The 16,900-nt window shown below is 39.6% G+C and overlaps 1 long non-coding RNA gene across 2 annotated transcripts in view; it reads left to right on the top strand.

Annotated features, from left to right (window-relative positions):
* Positions 1–16,900, top strand: part of LOC132362431 (uncharacterized) — a 95,641-nt gene that overhangs the window by 56,689 nt on the left and 22,052 nt on the right. The window contains exons 4-5 of one of the 2 annotated variants that reach the window (XR_009502372.1): positions 2,431–2,579; positions 16,482–16,667. This is a non-coding gene — a long non-coding RNA (uncharacterized LOC132362431). The remainder of the gene's footprint in view (positions 1–2,430; positions 2,580–16,481; positions 16,668–16,900) is intronic. The other variant, XR_009502373.1, reaches the window with a different exon arrangement.

Raw genomic sequence — 16,900 nt, 5'->3', positions numbered from 1 at the left:
CTTCATAACCCAGCCCAGTTTACTTTTTGAAATTCTGTAGTGTTTACAGAAATCCACCCAGGCATACGTAGTTATATTTCTTTCTTCCGGAAAGATTTTGATTTCACAGTTTCAAAAAGTTTACCTATAATGTCTCAGCCTAAAGGAAATAATTGTTTACATTCCTTTAGTTCTCCTAATCTTTTTCCACATATACACATACTTTTCACATGATTTGTATCATAGAGTATGTATGATTTTGTGTTTCTAATGGAGATTTTTTCTTCAAGTCATCAAGGTTGGCTTGAGACCCTATTCTCTAATTCTTACGTTTCAAAATAGAAGATTTTTATTTTAAAGTGGTTTAAGTTATTATAAAAACTGAGTTGCAAGAGTTGCTTCAAGTGGAATATCTGTTTTATTTAGTTTCTGTGTGAAGAGAGTCTACCATAAATTCATGAAATCATAATCTCCCTAGTTGTCTGATTCCACACTTTGTTCCATGTCCTTCATGCAATATTTCTAAGAAAGAAGTGCCACTGTGAACTTTATAGGAGAAAAGTACTTCTTAGAGATTTCAAACAGAGAAGATTGAGACTATGAACCTCGTGATACAGAAGAGCAATCAATTCCAATCAGCTTGAAGCAGAGGGAAGACAGTAGCGGTGCTGGTGACTGAAGGATCTGACATTCCAGAGGATCCAAGAGGAGTTTTAGAAGCAGGTAGAAAAAAGCGAAGAGATTCTTGGAGATGGCATCAAAGCCTTCCCTTGTCTAGAACTTGTTAGAGTACCTCTGTCAACTAAAAGTATTAACCTCCTACCTTGTTCTCTTTATAGATAAAATGTGAAGGGAAAAGACATACTGAACAGCTTCCGCCTTCACTGTTGTCCAAGAAATAAAGTGACAAAAGATTCCCTAGGTCCCCTATGACTTATGTACAACAGAAAGGAGTAAAAAGCAAAGTTTAACATATTATGCCACGTTCAAGACAAAAGAGTTAACTTCAAAGGTGTTTAACATGGTGAATTTAAATTGCATATTTAAAAAAAGGAGAGCAAAAAATAGTTTAAAATCCAGCCCCCGGCTTCCCTGGTGGCGCAGTGGTTAAGAATCCGCCTGCCAATGCAGGGGACACGGGTTCGAGCCCTGGTCCAGGAAGATCCCACATACCGCAGAGCAACTAAGCCCGTGCGCCACAGCTACTGAGCCTGTGCTCTAGAGCCCGCGAGCTACAACTACTGAGCGCATGTGCTGCAACTACTGAAACCGTGTGCCACAACTACTGAAGCCCGTGCGCCTAGAGCCCATGCTCTGCAACAAGAGAAGCCACCGCATTGAGAAGCCCATGCACCGCAAGGAAGAGTAGCCCCCGCTCGCCGCAACTAGAGAAAGCCCGCATGCAGCAACGAAGACCCAACACAGCCAAAAATAAATAAATAAAGTAAATTTTTAAAAATTAAAAAAAAAAGCCAGCTCCAAATTTACCAAAAAGAACCTAACTAGGAAATGGAAAATCCTAATCAATTCTATTATTTATCTCTTGCTGCTTAACAAATCACTCCCAAACTCGGCGACTTAAAACGACATTTTTTTTCAGTGTTGGGGAGTCAAGAATCTGGAAACAGCTTAGCTGGGTGGTTGTGGCTCCAGTTTTCCCATAAAAAGACTTGCCTGGGGATGGAGGATCCTCTTCCAAACTCACTCATACGCTCTTGTCCAGAGGCTTCAGTTCCTTGCTGGCTGTTCACAGAATCATCGTGTGGCTTTGTCCATCGGGCTGCTGAGTGTGCTCACGATAGGGTAGTTGGCTTTCCTCCGAGCGAATGTTGAGAGGGAGAGAGGAGCGAGGAGAAAGGATGCCTTTCATGACCTAATCACATACCTTCACTTCCACCATATTCTATTCATTAGAAGACAATTCAGCCTACACTCCAGGGGAGGGGAATGCGCCTCTGCCTTTTAGGGAGAGGATATCAAAGAATTTGTGGATATATTTTTGAACCGAAGCACAACAAACTTCTAAAACTGGGCAGTTGGAAGGCTGTGTGGGCAGTATGGAGGGCTTAGGAGGGGCACCAGCTTCAAGAACAGAGCATAGAAGCTAGATACACAGGTAAGCTCAGCTCCTAACCTCACTCCACTCCCAGAAACTGTAGAAGATAGGCAACAAAATCCTGAGGATTCTCACCAATCTGAAGAGAAATATATTGAGTACATATGTATATCTCTTTCATCTTCTGACTGAGGATGCGTGGAAATGGATATGGAGAGAAAGGGAAAAAACAGAGAACAGGGCAGTCAATGGTGTTGACTCTCTCTGGAAAACATGAAGGATTCGAGTTCCAGGGTGAATTGGGGAAAAAATCCAAAACCAAAGGTATCTATCGACACTGTCGGGGCTCTGCCCACACCCGCTCGGCATTCACAGTTGCCATGTTTGCTTTTCAGGTTTCCAATCGCTAGCACCTACAACTCTCTGAGCGTTTTGATTTGTTTTTGACCAGCTGAGCCCACATGACCTCTTGTGGGGCAGAGAGAAGTGCTGGGGAAGTAATGCCTCCTTCCAGTAAAGCTCAGTCAGTGACTGACAACCAGGGGTAAATATCCAGTTCCTCTGTTCTCAATTATGCTGACTCTGCTATGTGTTCTACACTGTCTCCCAGAGTTCCTATTGCCCACACAAGTACCCTACTCGAACCACACCATTTACTGCCTTCCTCCCCTACCCTCCCTCACTTTTTCTCCCCCTACCACTGCTTCTTGGGATCACCTCCCAAATAAACCACTTCCACTCATTTCCTTCCCTCAGGTTCTGCTTCTGTGGAAACACAACATACAGACCACTGAAAAGAATGGAATATACAGCTATATATATATATATCACCTATATGTATACATATATCCCCATATCCCCTCCCTCTGGCCTCTCCCTCCCACCCTCCCTATCCCACCCCTCTAGGTGGTCACAAAGCTCTGAGCTGATCTCCCTGTGCTATGCACCTGCTTCTCACTAGCTACCTGTTTTACATTTGGTAGTGTATATATGTCCATGCCACTGTCTCATTTCATCCCAGCTTACCCTTCCCACTCCCCCTGTCCTCAAGTTCATTCTCTACATCTGCATCTTTATTCCTGTCCTGCCCCTAGGTTCATCAGAACCATTTTTTTTTAAGATTCCATATATATGTGTTAGCATACGGTATTTGTTTTTCTCTTTCTGACTTACTTCACTCTGCATGACAGACTCTAGGTCCATCCACCTCACTACAAATAACTCAATTTTGTTTCTTTTTATGGCTGAGTAACATTCCATTGTATATATGTGCCACATCTTCTTTATCCATTCATCTGTCCATAGACACTTAGGTTGCTTCCATGTCCTGGCTATTGTAAATAGAGCTGCAATGAACATTGGGGTGCATGATTCTTTTCGAATTATGGTTTTCTCAGGGTATATGCCCAGTAGTGGGATTGCTGGGTCGTATGGTAGTTCTATTTTTAGTTTTTTAAGGAACCTCCATACTGTTCTCCATAGTGGCTGTATCAATTTACATTCCCACCAACAGTGCAAGAGTGTTCCCTTTTCTCCACACCCTCTCCAGCATTTATTGTTTCTAGATATTTTGATGATGGCCATTCTGACTAGTGTGAGATGATATTTCATTGTAGTTTTGATTTGCATTTCTCTAATGATTAATGATGTTGAGCATTCTTTCATGGGTTTCTTGGCAATCTGTATATCTTCTTTGGAGAAATGTCTATTTAGATCTTCTGCCCATTTTTGGATTGGGTTTTTTGTTTTTTTGATATTGAGCTGCATGAGCTGCTTGTAAATTTTGGAGATTAATCCTTTGTCAGTTCCTTCATTTGCAAATATTTTCTCCCACTCTGAGGGTTGTCTTTTCGTCTTGTTTATGGTTTCCTTTGCTGTGCAAAAGCTTTGAAGTTTCATTGGGTCCCATTTTTTTACTTTTGTTTTTATTTCCATTTCTCTAGGAGGTGGGTGGGTCAAAAAGGATCTTGCTGTGATTTATGTCATAGAGTGTTCTGCCTATGTTTTCCTCTAAGAGATTGATAGTGTCTGGCCTTACATTTAGGTCTTTAATCCATTTTGAGTTGGTTTTTGTGTATGGTGTTAGGGAGTGTTCTAGTTTCATTCTTTTACATGTAGCTGTCCAGTTTTCCCAGCACCACTTATTGAAGAGGCTGTCTTTTCTCCACTGTATATTCTTGCCTCCTTTATCAAAGATAAGGTGACCATATGTGCGTGGGTTTAACTCTGGGCTTTCTATCCTTTTCCATTGATCTATATTTCTGTTTTTGTGCCAGTACCATACTGTCTTGATTACTGTAGCTTTGTAGTATAGTCTGAAGTCCAGGAACCTGATTCCTCCAGCTCCATTTTTCTTTCTCAAGATTGCTTTGGCTATTCGGGGTCTTTTGTGTTTCCATACAGATTGTGAATTTTTTTGTTCTATTTCTTTGAAAAATGCCAGTGGTAGTTTGATAGGGATTGCACTGAATTTGTAGATTGCTTTGGGTAGTGTAGTCATTTTCACAATGTTGATTCTTCCAATCCAAGAACATGGCATATCTCTCCATGTGTTGGTATCGTCTTTAATTTCTTTCATCAGTGTCTTATAGTTTTCTGCCTACAGGTCTTTTGTCTCCTTAGGTAGGTTTGTTCCTAGGTATTTTATTCTTTTTGTTGCAATGGTAAATGGGAATGTTTCCTTAATTTCACTTTCAGATTTTTCATCATTAGTGTATAGGAAGGCAAGAGATTTCTGTGCATTAATTTTGTATCCTGCTACTTTACAAAATTCACTGATTCACTCTAGTAGTTTTCTAGTAGCATCTTTAGGATTCTCTATGTATAGTATCATGTCATCTGCAAACAGTGACAGCTTTACTTCTTCTTTTCCGATTTGGATTCCTTTTATTTCTTTTTCTTCTCTGATTGCTATGGCTAAAACTTCCAAAACAATGTTGAATAATAGTAGTGAGAGTGGGCAACCATGTCTTGTTCCTGATCTTAGTGGAAATGGTTTCAATTTTTCACCATTAAGGACGATGTTGGCTGTGGGTTTGTTATATATGGCCTTTATTATGTTGAGGTAGTTTCCCTCTATGACCACTTTCTGGAGAGTTTTTATCATAAATCGGTGTTGAATTTTGTCGAAAGCTTTTTCTGCATCTATTGAGATTATCATGTGGTTTTTATCCTTCAATTTGTAAATATGGTGTATCACATTTATTGATTTGCATATATTGAAGAATCCTTGCATTCCTGAGATAAACCCCACTTGATCATGGTGTATGATCCTTTTAATGTGCTGTTGGATTCTGTTTGCTAGTATTTTGTTGAGGACTTTTGCATCTATGTTCATCAGTGATATTGGCCTGTAGTTTTCTTTTTTGGTGACATCTTTGTCTGGTTTTGGTATCAGGGTGATGGTGGCCTTGTAGATCAAGTTTGGGAGTGTTCCTACCTCTGCTGTATTTTGGAAGAGTTTGAGAAGATTAGGTGTTAGCTCTTCTCTAAATGTTTGATAGAATTCGCCTGTGAAGCCATCTGGTCCTGGGGTTTTGTTTGTTGGAAGATTTTTAATCACAGTTTCAATTTCAGTGCTTGTGATTGGTCTGTTCATATTTTCTATTTCTTCCTGGTTCAGTCTTGGAGGGTTGTGCTTTTCTAAGAATTTGTGCATTTCTTCCACGTTGTCCATTTTATTGGCATAGAGTTGTTTGTCGTAATCTCTCATGATCCTTTGTATTTCTGCAGGGTCAGTTGTTACTCCTCCTTTTTCATTTCTAATTCTGTTGATATGATTCTTCTCCCTTTTTTTCTTGATGAGTCTGGCTAATGGTTTATCAATTTTGTTTATCTTCTCAAAGAACCAGCTTTTAGTTTTATTGATCTTTACTATTGTTTCCTTCATTTCTTTTTCATTTATTTCTGATCTGATCTTTATGATTTCTTTCCTTCTGCTAACTTTGGGTTTTTTTGGTTTTTCTTTCCTAATTGCTTTAGGTGTAAGGTTAGGTTGTTTATTTGAGATTTTTCTTGTTTCTTGAGGTAGGATTGTATTGCTATAAAGTTCCCTCTTAGAACTGCTTTTGCTGCATCCCATAGGTTTTGGGTCATCGTGTTTTTCATTGTCATTTGTTTCTAGGTATTTTTTGATTTCCTTTTTGATTTCTTCAGTGATCTCTTGGTTATTTAGTAGTGTATTGTTTAGCCTCCATGTGTTTGTATTTTTTACAGTTTTTTTCCTGTAATTGATATCTAGTCTCATAGCATTGTGGTCAGAAAAGGTACTTGATATGATTTCAATTTTCTTAAATTTACCAAGGCTTGATTTGTGACCCAAGATATGGTCTATCCTGGAGAATGTTTCATGAGCCCTTGAGAAGAAAGTGTATTCTGTTGTTTTTGGATGGAATGTCCTATAAATATCAGTGAAGTCCTTCTTGTTTAATGTGTCATTTAAAGCTTGTGTTTCCTTATTTATTTTCGTTTTGGCTGATCTGTCCATTGGTGAAAATGGGGTGGTAAAGTCCCCTACTATTATTGTGTTACTGTCGATTTCCTCTTTTATGGCTGTTAACATTTGCCTTATGTACTGAGGTGCTCCTAAGTTGGGTGCATAAATATTTGCAATCATTATATCTTCTTCTTGGATTGATCCCTTGATCATTATGTAGTGTCCTTCTTTGTCTCTTGTAATAGTCTTTATTTTAAAGTCTATTTTGTCTGATATGAGAATTACTACTCCAGCTTTCTTTTGATTTCCATTTGCATGGAATATCTTTTTCCATCCCCTCCCTTTCAGTTTGTATGTGTCCTTAGGTCTGAAGTGGGTCTCTTGTAGACAGCATATATATGGGTCCTGTTTTTGTATCCATTCAGCCAGTCTATGTCTTCCGGTTGGAGCATTTAATCCATTTACATTTAAGGTAATTATCGATATGTATGTTCCTATTACCATTTTCTTAATTGTTTTCAGTTTGTTATTGTAGGTCTTTTCCTTCTCTTGTGTTTCCTGCCTAGAGAAGTTCCTTTAGCCTTTGTTGTAAAGCTGGTTTGGTGGTGCTGACCTCTCTCAGCTTTTGCTTGTCTGTAAAGGTTTTAATTTCTCTGTCGAATCTGCATGAGATCCTTGCTGGGTAGAGTAATCTTGGTTGTAGGTTCTTCCCTTTCATCACTTTAAATATGTCCTGCCACTCCCTTCTGGCTTGCAGATTTTCTGCTGAAAGATCAGCTGTTAACCTTATGGGGATTCCCTTGTATGTTATTTGTTGCTTTTCCCTTGCTGCTTTTAATATATTTTCTTTGTATTTAATTTTTGATAGTTTGATTAATATGCATCTTGGCATGTTTCTCTTTGGGTTTACCCTGTATGGTACTCTCTGTGCTTCCTGGATTTGATTGACTATTTCCTTTCCCATGTTAGGGAAGCTTTCGACTATAATCTTTTCAGATATTTTCTCAGACCCTTTCTTTCTCTCTTCTTCTTCTGGGATCCCTATGATTTGAATGTTGGTGTGTTTAATGTTGTCCCAGAGGTCTCTGAGACTGTCCTCAATTCTTTTCATTCTTTTTTCTTTATTCTGTTCCTTGGCAGTTATTTCCACGATTTTATCTTCCAGGTCACTTATCCGTTCTTCTGCCTCAGTTATTCTGCTACTGATTCCTTTTAGAGTATATTTAATTTCAGTAATTGTGTTGTCCATCACTCTTTGTTTGCTCTTTAGTTCTTCTAGATCCTTGTTAAATGTTTCTTGTATAGTCTCCATTCTGTTTCCCAGATTTTGGATCATCTTTACTATCATTACTCTGAATTCTTTTGCAGGTAGGTTGCCTATTTCATCTTCATTTATTTGGTTTTGTAGGTCTTTACATTGCTCCCTTCTCTGTAACGTACTTTTTGTCATTTCTTTTTTTTTTTTTTTGATGGGTGGGGCTGTATTTTTGTCTTACTGCTTGTTTGGCCTGAGACATCCAGCACTGGAGTTTGCAGGCAGTTGGATAGAGCCAGGTCTTAGTGCTGAGATGAGGACCTCTGGGAGGCCTCACTCCAATTAATATTCCCTGGGGTCTGAGGTTCTCTGTTAGTCCAGTGGTTTGGACTCAGAGCTCCCACCACAGGAGCTTGGGCCTGACCTCCAATCTGGGAACCAAGATGCTGCAAGCTTCGTGGTGGGGTTAAGAAAGAAAGAAAGAAAGAAAGAAAGAAAGAAAGAAAGGGGCAGTACAATATCAAAGAATAAAAAACAAAATAAAACTTGAAAGATAAAAAATATATTAGGAAAAATAAAACTATAATTGAAACAACTACAACAAGGTAAAATAAAACCACAACAACAAAAAAAAGGGAGCGGGGGGAACAAGCAAAAGGAGAGAACAATAACAAAGAATAAAATAAAATTAGAAAAATAAAAAATTTTTTAGGAAAAATAAAAATATAAAAGTATCAACAACAATGAATCAACAAGGTAAAACAGAATCCGAATCTAAAAGAGGAAAAAAGAAAAAGAAGAAAAGAAAAGCCTTGGCTATGGGGGCGGAGTTTAGGCAGGGGTGGAACTTAGGCAGGGGTGGGGTTTAGGGTGGGGCAGGACCTAGGCGGGGTATTGTTCAAGCGTGGGGCAGGACCTGTGCTTAGGACCTGCATGGAAGGGGAGTGGCAGCACTTCAAAAGGAGGGCCTCTGGAGTGTGGGGTTCCGGAGTTTGGAGTTAGGGCCCTGGGTGAGGGTGTGTGGGTGGGGTTTAGGCCCAGCCATTGGAGGGGGTCTCCGATTGTAGAGGTAGGGCCCTGGGTGGGGGTGTAGGGGCGGGGCTTGGGCTCTGCACGGCAGGAGGGAGGCTCCGGGGCAGAGGATTAGGCATGGGAGCCCAACAGGCTTCCTGGTGCCTAAGTGGACAGGGAACGCACTGGCCAGCGTTCCCTTCCATTCCTTCGCACCTCTCCCCCACCATCTCCCCCAGGGTCTCCCCTGTCCCTGCTGGACCCCTAACCGTGGGTGGGTCCCACTGGGTGTAGGAACTGCTGCCCTCCCCCAGCGGTGCCAGTCCTGGAGGTCCGGCCTTTACTTTTGCTCCCCCTTCCCTCCCTCCCACTCCCTCAGGACCTGCGTGGCTGGAGGGGGCCTAGGTGGGCAGAGGATCAGGCCCAGGATCTCAACAGGCTCCCGGGGGCCCAAGTGGGCAGGGGAAAACTGGCCACGCTCCCTTTTGATCCTCTGTCCTCCCAGTGGTCCCCCAATTTCCCCCTTCGGGCGTGGGATCCCTTCCCCTCCCCCAGCCACCCCTCAGGGGCGTCAGTCCCAACCCGCCTCCACTTCTCCTCCCCCTTCACTCCCCCCACACCCCACATCCTACCCGGTCACTGGGGGCTCCTCCTGTCCCCTTAGGTGTCCGTGGTCCCCCACTGGTGCCTGGTAGGTGCCCTAGTTGTGCAGAAACGCGAATTCCACGTCCTCCTAGTCCGCCATCTTGATACACCTTCGAGGTGGACATTTTTAATCACAGACAACTGAGGCAGAATGAGAAGGTGACAGGTGCACTTTTGTAGGTGATACTCATTTGCAGTTTCCAGCCTCAGACATAATCCTGTTCTATCTGCAATTTCGTATTTCTGCCAACTTCTATCACAGGAGAAGAAAGTAATTAGGAGCCCTCAGGTTCTGCTGTTTTCACATCTGTTCTATCCCCAGATAACTCTACTCCCAGCTGGACGGTGGTAACTTAGGAAGGTAGAGCTGCTGCTTCAAGTAAATAGCAAAGGGCTTAATTGGATACTAGTGTCTCTCCAGGTTTTGGTGGGAGGGATAACTAAACCTAAAGACTTCGGTAGAATTATTGATATTTTTAAGCCAATGTAGAAAGTTGCTTTAAATTGAGTGAGGGAGATAGTTAATTAGAAATTTTTTTCCCACTTAATCTAAAAATCAGGCTAAGAAGCTGGAATTACTATGGCTTCAGGGGAAAGAAAAGCAAAAACTGTTTGAGGTCAGCACAATCTCAGTAACCAAGTTAGAAAAGTTATGCTATTTTTCCTTAGCCTCATCTTGTTCTCAGTAATTGCTTCCTTTCAACCATAAAGTTGTTTAGTGTAGGAGAGATATTCCAAGGCTTCTCTTTATATTCACTGCTGCAAGATCCCATTTTAGCATAATTACAGTCTTGGAGTTGCAGAGACAGGCTCACTCTATCTAGCTGTGCAGCTGGCTTTCTCAAATGACAATGGGATGCTCACCAGCTTAGTGACGGCCAAGGCCGTGAGCCAGGGGGAGGCCCTCATGCTGAAATTTTGCCCTTGCTTTGTCTGCATTTCCTCTGGGAAGATGGGGAAATGGTTTAGAATTTTAAAAAGCACTGTTTTTATTCTCTTAGGGCTTTTAAAGGGATGTGCTGAGCTTCAAATGCAGATTTCAGAATCCTAAATCAGAGATTATTCATCTTTACATCTCAGACTGATATTACAGAGCAGAAACAACAAAAAAGAAAGATAAATTTTGTAGTACTTTTCTCCTTGTCCTTCTTCTTATATTTCTCTTTTCTTTTTGAGAGAAGATTAAAGAAAGTCTAAATTTGCTTGCCTTCTTTACCTGCAAGATAATTCCATATTCAGCTCACTTATTTGCTACAGAAATTCTTTCTATGATTTGATAACCAGTAACTATTCACACTCAACCCTCAGTTATCTACTTAGAGACTTCTGCTTATATATACTTTGATTTCCCTGCTTCTCAGTAAGACCAGGGCCCTTTCTGTCTCCTACCCAGCTTACCCAGATGTACTGTCCTCTGCCCCCAAGTTCTGTACATTCTTCCTTCACACGAATTCTTGCATCCATCCCCTTTCTATTTCACTTATCACAACCTTAGTTCAGGTCTTTACATCTCTTTCTCAATTATTACAGAAGCTTCCTAAATGGTCCATCTACTTCTAGGCTTTCTGTATCCAACTTTTAAAGGTTTCAAATCAACTTTCTTATAGCACCATTCAAAGAGGAATGAACAAAAAAGACTTATACACCATCCATGATGTGTCAAGTGCCAAAACTGACACTTGGAATACATAGGTGAAAGATACTCTCATGAGTGGACTTTCTGTTCTGATCAAATTGATGTCTTTTCTAGCTCAGAGACAGGCTCCGTATATCAGTGGTTCTCAAATAGAAGGCATTTTTGATTGTCCCAATGGGGGTGGAGAAGGGAGTTACTGTCATCTAGTATTTAGAGGCCAGGGTTGCTGCTAAGCATCCTACAATGTAGAGGACAGCTCCCTCCAACAAAAATAGAACAGTACAAAGTGTCAGTGGTGCCAAGATGGAGAAAGTGCACATGTTAATAGTTAATTCATCAATTGCCCCCTCAGTTCAATGCCTCCCATCTCCACGTAATCAAATCCTACTCATTCTCCAAAGCTTACTTCAACTCCACCTCTCCCAGTTCTCTCCCTGAATTCCTAAGGCACTTTTGGGTGGAAGCACTCCCTATGTGTGTATCATTTTCCTTTGGAGATAGTGCTCTGTGTCCCATGCACCCCATCTTGTCAGGGTATTGCTGCTGCAAGTCAGTGGGTCCATATTCTACTTTATTGTCCACACTAGCATGCACAGGACCCCACATATATTACACAATCAGTAAATACTTATAACTCAAAAGTTGAATCCATTAGCACAGAAATTGACAGCTGAAGTAGTCAGAAGAGAACTTGCTACAGATTTGAGATTAGGGCAATTAATCTGCAACTATCTCATTAAGAGAAAAGCCAAGGGAAATGGGAATATAAAGAAAGGGACAAGGACATCAGGATGTACTGCCTAGGATAAAATAGTTACAGTGTGCAATTAATCAGATTCTTTTATTGTGGTAAAATACATGTAACAAAATTTATCATTTTAACCATTATTAAGTGTGCAGTTCAGTGATATTAAATACATTCATATTGTTGTGCAACAATCCCCACCAACCATCTCCAGAACTCTTTTTTTTTTTTTTGGCCATACCATGCAGTTTGTGGGATCTTAGTTCCCTGACCAGGGATTGAACCCACATCCTCAGCAGTGGAAGTGCAGGGTCCTAACCACTGGACGGCCAGGGAATTCCCCAGAACTCTTTTTATTTTGCAAAACTGAAACTCTATAAAAAAATAGAAACTCATTAAAAAATATACCTCCCTTTTCTCCTTTCTTCCACTCCCTAGCAACCTAGGGAGTGGAAGAAAGGAGAAAAGGGAGGTATTTTCTGTCTCTATAAATTTGACTACTCTAGGTACCTCATATAAGAGGGATTATGCAAGATTTGTCCTTTTGTGACTGGCTTATTTCACTTAGCATAATATCTTCAAGGTTCATCCATGTCGTAGCATGTGTCAGAATTTCTTTCCTTTTTAAGGCTGAATAATTTTCCATTGTATGTGTATACCACATTTTGTTGATCCATTCATCCATCAGAGAACACTTGGGTTGCTTCCACCATTGGCTATTGGGAATAAAGCTGCTATGAACATAGGTGTATAAATATATGTTCAAGTCCCTGTTTTCATTTCTTTTGGATATATACCCAGAAATGGAATTGCTGGATCATGTGGCAATACTATTTTTAATTTTTTGAGGGATTGCCGTACTGTTTTCCACAGCAGCTCTACCATTTGACATTCCCGAAAGCAATGCACAAGGGTTCCAATTTCTCCACGTCCCTGACAGCACGTGTTCTTTTCTGTTTTTTTTTTTTTAAATAATAACCATCTTAATGAGTGGTATCTCATTGTGGTTTTGATTTGCACTTCCCTGATGACTAATGATGTTAAGCATTCTTGCATCTGCTTAAGCGGCCATTTGTATATTTTCTTGGAGAAATGTCTATGCAAGTCCTTTTCCCATTTTTAAAAAAAAATTATTTATTTTATTTATTTATTTTTGGCTGCGTTGGGTCTTTGTTGCTGCATTCGGGCTTTCTCTAGTTGCAGTGAGCAGGGGCTACTCTTCGTTGCAGTGCGCAGGCTTCTCATTGCGGTGGCTTCTCTTGTTGCAGAGCACGGGCTCTAGGCTCGCGGGCTCTAGAGCGCAGGCTCAGTACTTGGAGCGCACGAGCTTAGTTGCTCCGTGACCTGTGGGATCTTCCCGGACCAGGTCTCGAACCCGTGTCCCCTGCATTAGCAGGCGAATTCTTAACCACTGCACCACCAGGGAAGCTCATTTTTCCCATTTTTTAATCAGGTTGTTTGTTTTGTTGTTGAGTTATAGGAGTTCTTTATATAATCTAGATATCAATCCCTTATCAGATATACAATTTGCAAATATTTTCTCCCATTCTGAGGGTTACGTTTTCACTCTGTTGATAGTGTCTTTTGATGCACAAACATTTTTAATTTTGATGAAGTTCAATTTATCTATTTTTTTTTCTTTTGTTGTCTGTGGTTTTAGTTTCACATGGCCAAATTCTATGTCATGAAGATTTTCCTCTGTTTTCTTCTAAGAGTTTTATAGTTTTAGCCCTTATGTTTAGGTCTTTGATCTGTTTTATGTCCATTTTTGTACATGGTATAAGGTAAAGGTTCAACTTCATTCTTTTGCATATGGATATCTAGTTTTCCAACACCATTGATTGAAAAATCTGTCCTTTCCCCATTCAACGGTCTTGGCATCCTTGTTGAAATCATTTGACCATATATGAGAGAGTTTATTTCTGAGTTCCCTATTCTATTTCATTGGTTTATATGGCTGTCTTTATGCCAATACCACACTGTTTGTTTACTGGGATTTTGTACAAAGTTTTGAAATCAGGAAATGTGAGACCTCCTACTTTGCTTTTCTTTTTCAAGATTGTTTAGCTATTTGGGATCCCTTGAGATCCCACATGAAATTTTAGGATGAATTTTTCTATTTATGAAAATAATGTTGTTGGAATTTTGATAGAGATTGCATTGTACCTGGAGATCACTTTTGGTAGTATTGACATCTTAACAGTATTACACCTTCCAATCCATGTACACTGGATGGCTTTCCATTTACTTGTGTGTTCTGTAATTTCTTTCAACAACATTTTATAGTTTTCAGAGTACAAGTCAATCAGATTCTTTTTTAAAAAAAGTTATTTTTTCAAACAATATAATGAGAACAGTAATGGAAATTTTAAAATGGAGTTATTCATCCCAAATCTCACTTCCCAAAAAATCATTTGGCTTCACTTTCCCCTGTCTCCTTCAAATCTTGTCTGCATGTATATATGATATCAACAAAATTGCAATCATTTCATGAATCCAGTTTTGAACCTTGGTTTATTTACTTATTATTATACCCTATTCATTTTCCATGTTGTCATATAATCAGTTTAACGGATTCTAAGGATGCTATACCAATAGTGAACTCTATCTGGGAAGGGGAAGGGCAGCCAGTGGCCTGATCTTTGGGTTAGGGGTAGGGATGGAAATACTATTTTTTTAACTTCCCAAAGTAGCAAAAACCCATACTTCCTTAGCAAAATGAAAGCAAGAGATTTAGAGATTGTTCTGGGGAAACTGCTTTACTGATTGAATGGGAATAGTCACAATTCAAGAAAATATATTGACTGACTTTACCAGTGCTGTCTGAATATTCTCTAACCCTAACTCTAAAATGTAGCATTTAACATTTGGAATTCATCTTGAAAGAAAAGCGTCCCAAAGCATCAAGAACATTTATTTGCTACACTTGTTACAGTGGATGACTGAAATATTTATATCCATCTGTAACTTTCAGTTACTCAGTTTTCAATAGCTGTTCAGAAATTCTATGAAACTGGATAAAATGCAAATAGGTTTTTGTATGAAGAGCCATTTTAGTAATATTTGATTTTATCACCTTTCTTGGAATGAAAAACTAAGCTGACAGTGTTAAGTGTTGAATTGGGAGGTATGAATTGGTAAAGACAGGTTTGGGAAGACTTACCGTGCCAAAGTTTATAATCAGAGTAGTGAACATGCCCCTACAGCAAAAGCAGCCTGTCTCCTAGAATTATCTCTCCTCAGATAGTTAGAAGGAGCCTGTACATACTTGACTGCGCCAATGAAAACCCACTGCTTACCTTTCTTTTACAAGATTTATGCCATTTTGTGGATGAATTTAAGGACAAGATATAAGCATGGATCTTGGATTCTTCCTTTCTCTGGCTGCCTGCCCCCTGCCCTCCCTTTTATTTTTCTTAATTTAGGGGCCATGTATTTCTAATCAGACTTACTAAAGATATTATGGACCAAAACTTCCATCAATTGTTTTTCTTCTTCTTCTTCTTTATCATCATCATCATCATCATGAGATTTTTTTCTATATGAAATATTTTTTATTTTATATTATTTTATTTTTTTGATGGGTCATGTAGTTCTATTTTTAATTTTTTGAGGAAATTCCATAATGTTTTCCATAGTGGCTGTACCAATTTACATTCTCAACAACAGTGCACAAGTGTTCCCTTTTCTCCATAATCCTGACCAACACTTGTCATTTGTTGTCTTTTTTTATTATTATTAATTTTTATTGGAGTATAGTTGCTTCACAATGTTGTGTTGATTTCTGCTGTACAGCAAAGTGAATCAGCTACACATATACATATATCCCCTCTTTTTTGGGTTTCCTTCCCATTTAGGTCACCACAGAGCATTGAGTAGAGTTCCCTGTGCTATACAGTATGTTCTCACTAGTTATCTATTTTATACATAGTAGTGTACATATGTTAATCCCAGTCTCCCAGTTCATCCCACCTCCCCCTTCCCCAGCTGGTATCCACACATCTGTTCTCTACATCTGTGTCGCTATTTCTGCTTTGCAAATAAGTTCATCTGTCTCATTTTTCTAGATTCCACATATAAGCGATATTATACAATATTTATTTTTCTCTTTCTGACTTACTTCACGCTGTATCATCAGAGATTCTTATTCTAGTTTTAAAACTATCTATACTGTCTTAATAAGTCACATTTTTCTAGTATCACCACATTCTCCAGGTTCAAGAATTGAGACCTGGGTAAAGCAATCACAATGTTCCCTTTAACTAATTTCTAGTGTTTGTTTCCCACTCAGTTTAAAATGGAATATTTTTTTAAACTGGAATATATTTTGATGGTCTGGGATTAAAAACGTTTTTTAACTCCTAGAGACCAGCCCTGAAAGATCTGAGATTTTACTTAAGAGGTTAAAATAACAAATACCCCCACTGAATAGCTCCTGGAGAACTGGTTAGTTTAACTTTTTAGGCTGGCTGCCCAAGGTGGTCTGCTTCCATCTGTGGGGCACACACTTTATTGTAGAGTTCAGAAGGCATACACTTCATCCAGTCACTTTCAACATTCACGAGGGTAGTAGATAGCTCCATTAGGCAATGTCAGAGACGATAAATGTGTCCAAATTACTAGCCAGAAATGCTTAGTAAGCGTCAGAAGATGGGTTCTGCTTTCCAAATTATTAAGCAGATTATTCAGAAATACTGAAACATTCGTTTTTCATTGCAGATTTTGTTGACCAGAAGCCAGGGACAGCTGTCTTCCTGTAATGCCCCATGGCGACGCCCACAGGAAATTTTCCCTTCAGTGTTCAACCCACTAAAAGGTGTGAAAGGATGTGCAGTCATTTAGCATCCTTGACATCTAGGATTTGACTGAAAGGTTTTATGGAGAGAAACCCATGGATCCTGGAAGGTCAGTTGTCTACCTTTAGATGAATTTGTTTCAGTAATATCAATTTGTCTGCTTTTCTCTGCATAAAAATAATGAAATGGTCACAGTATGTATATGCATTGTCTGCATAAATGTATCATAGGCCGTCTGTATGCATCTTTCTGGGAAGCAGGCCTTGGATCTAAGTCATGATAAGTTTAAAATATGGCATTTTCCATGGAGCAACTAATCCCGTGCACCACAACTACTGAGAC

The sequence above is a fragment of the Balaenoptera ricei genome, chromosome 3, assembly GCF_028023285.1.
Source record: "Balaenoptera ricei isolate mBalRic1 chromosome 3, mBalRic1.hap2, whole genome shotgun sequence".
Lineage (NCBI taxonomy): Eukaryota > Metazoa > Chordata > Mammalia > Artiodactyla > Balaenopteridae > Balaenoptera > Balaenoptera ricei.
This window is presented reverse-complemented; position numbering and strand designations above follow the sequence as displayed.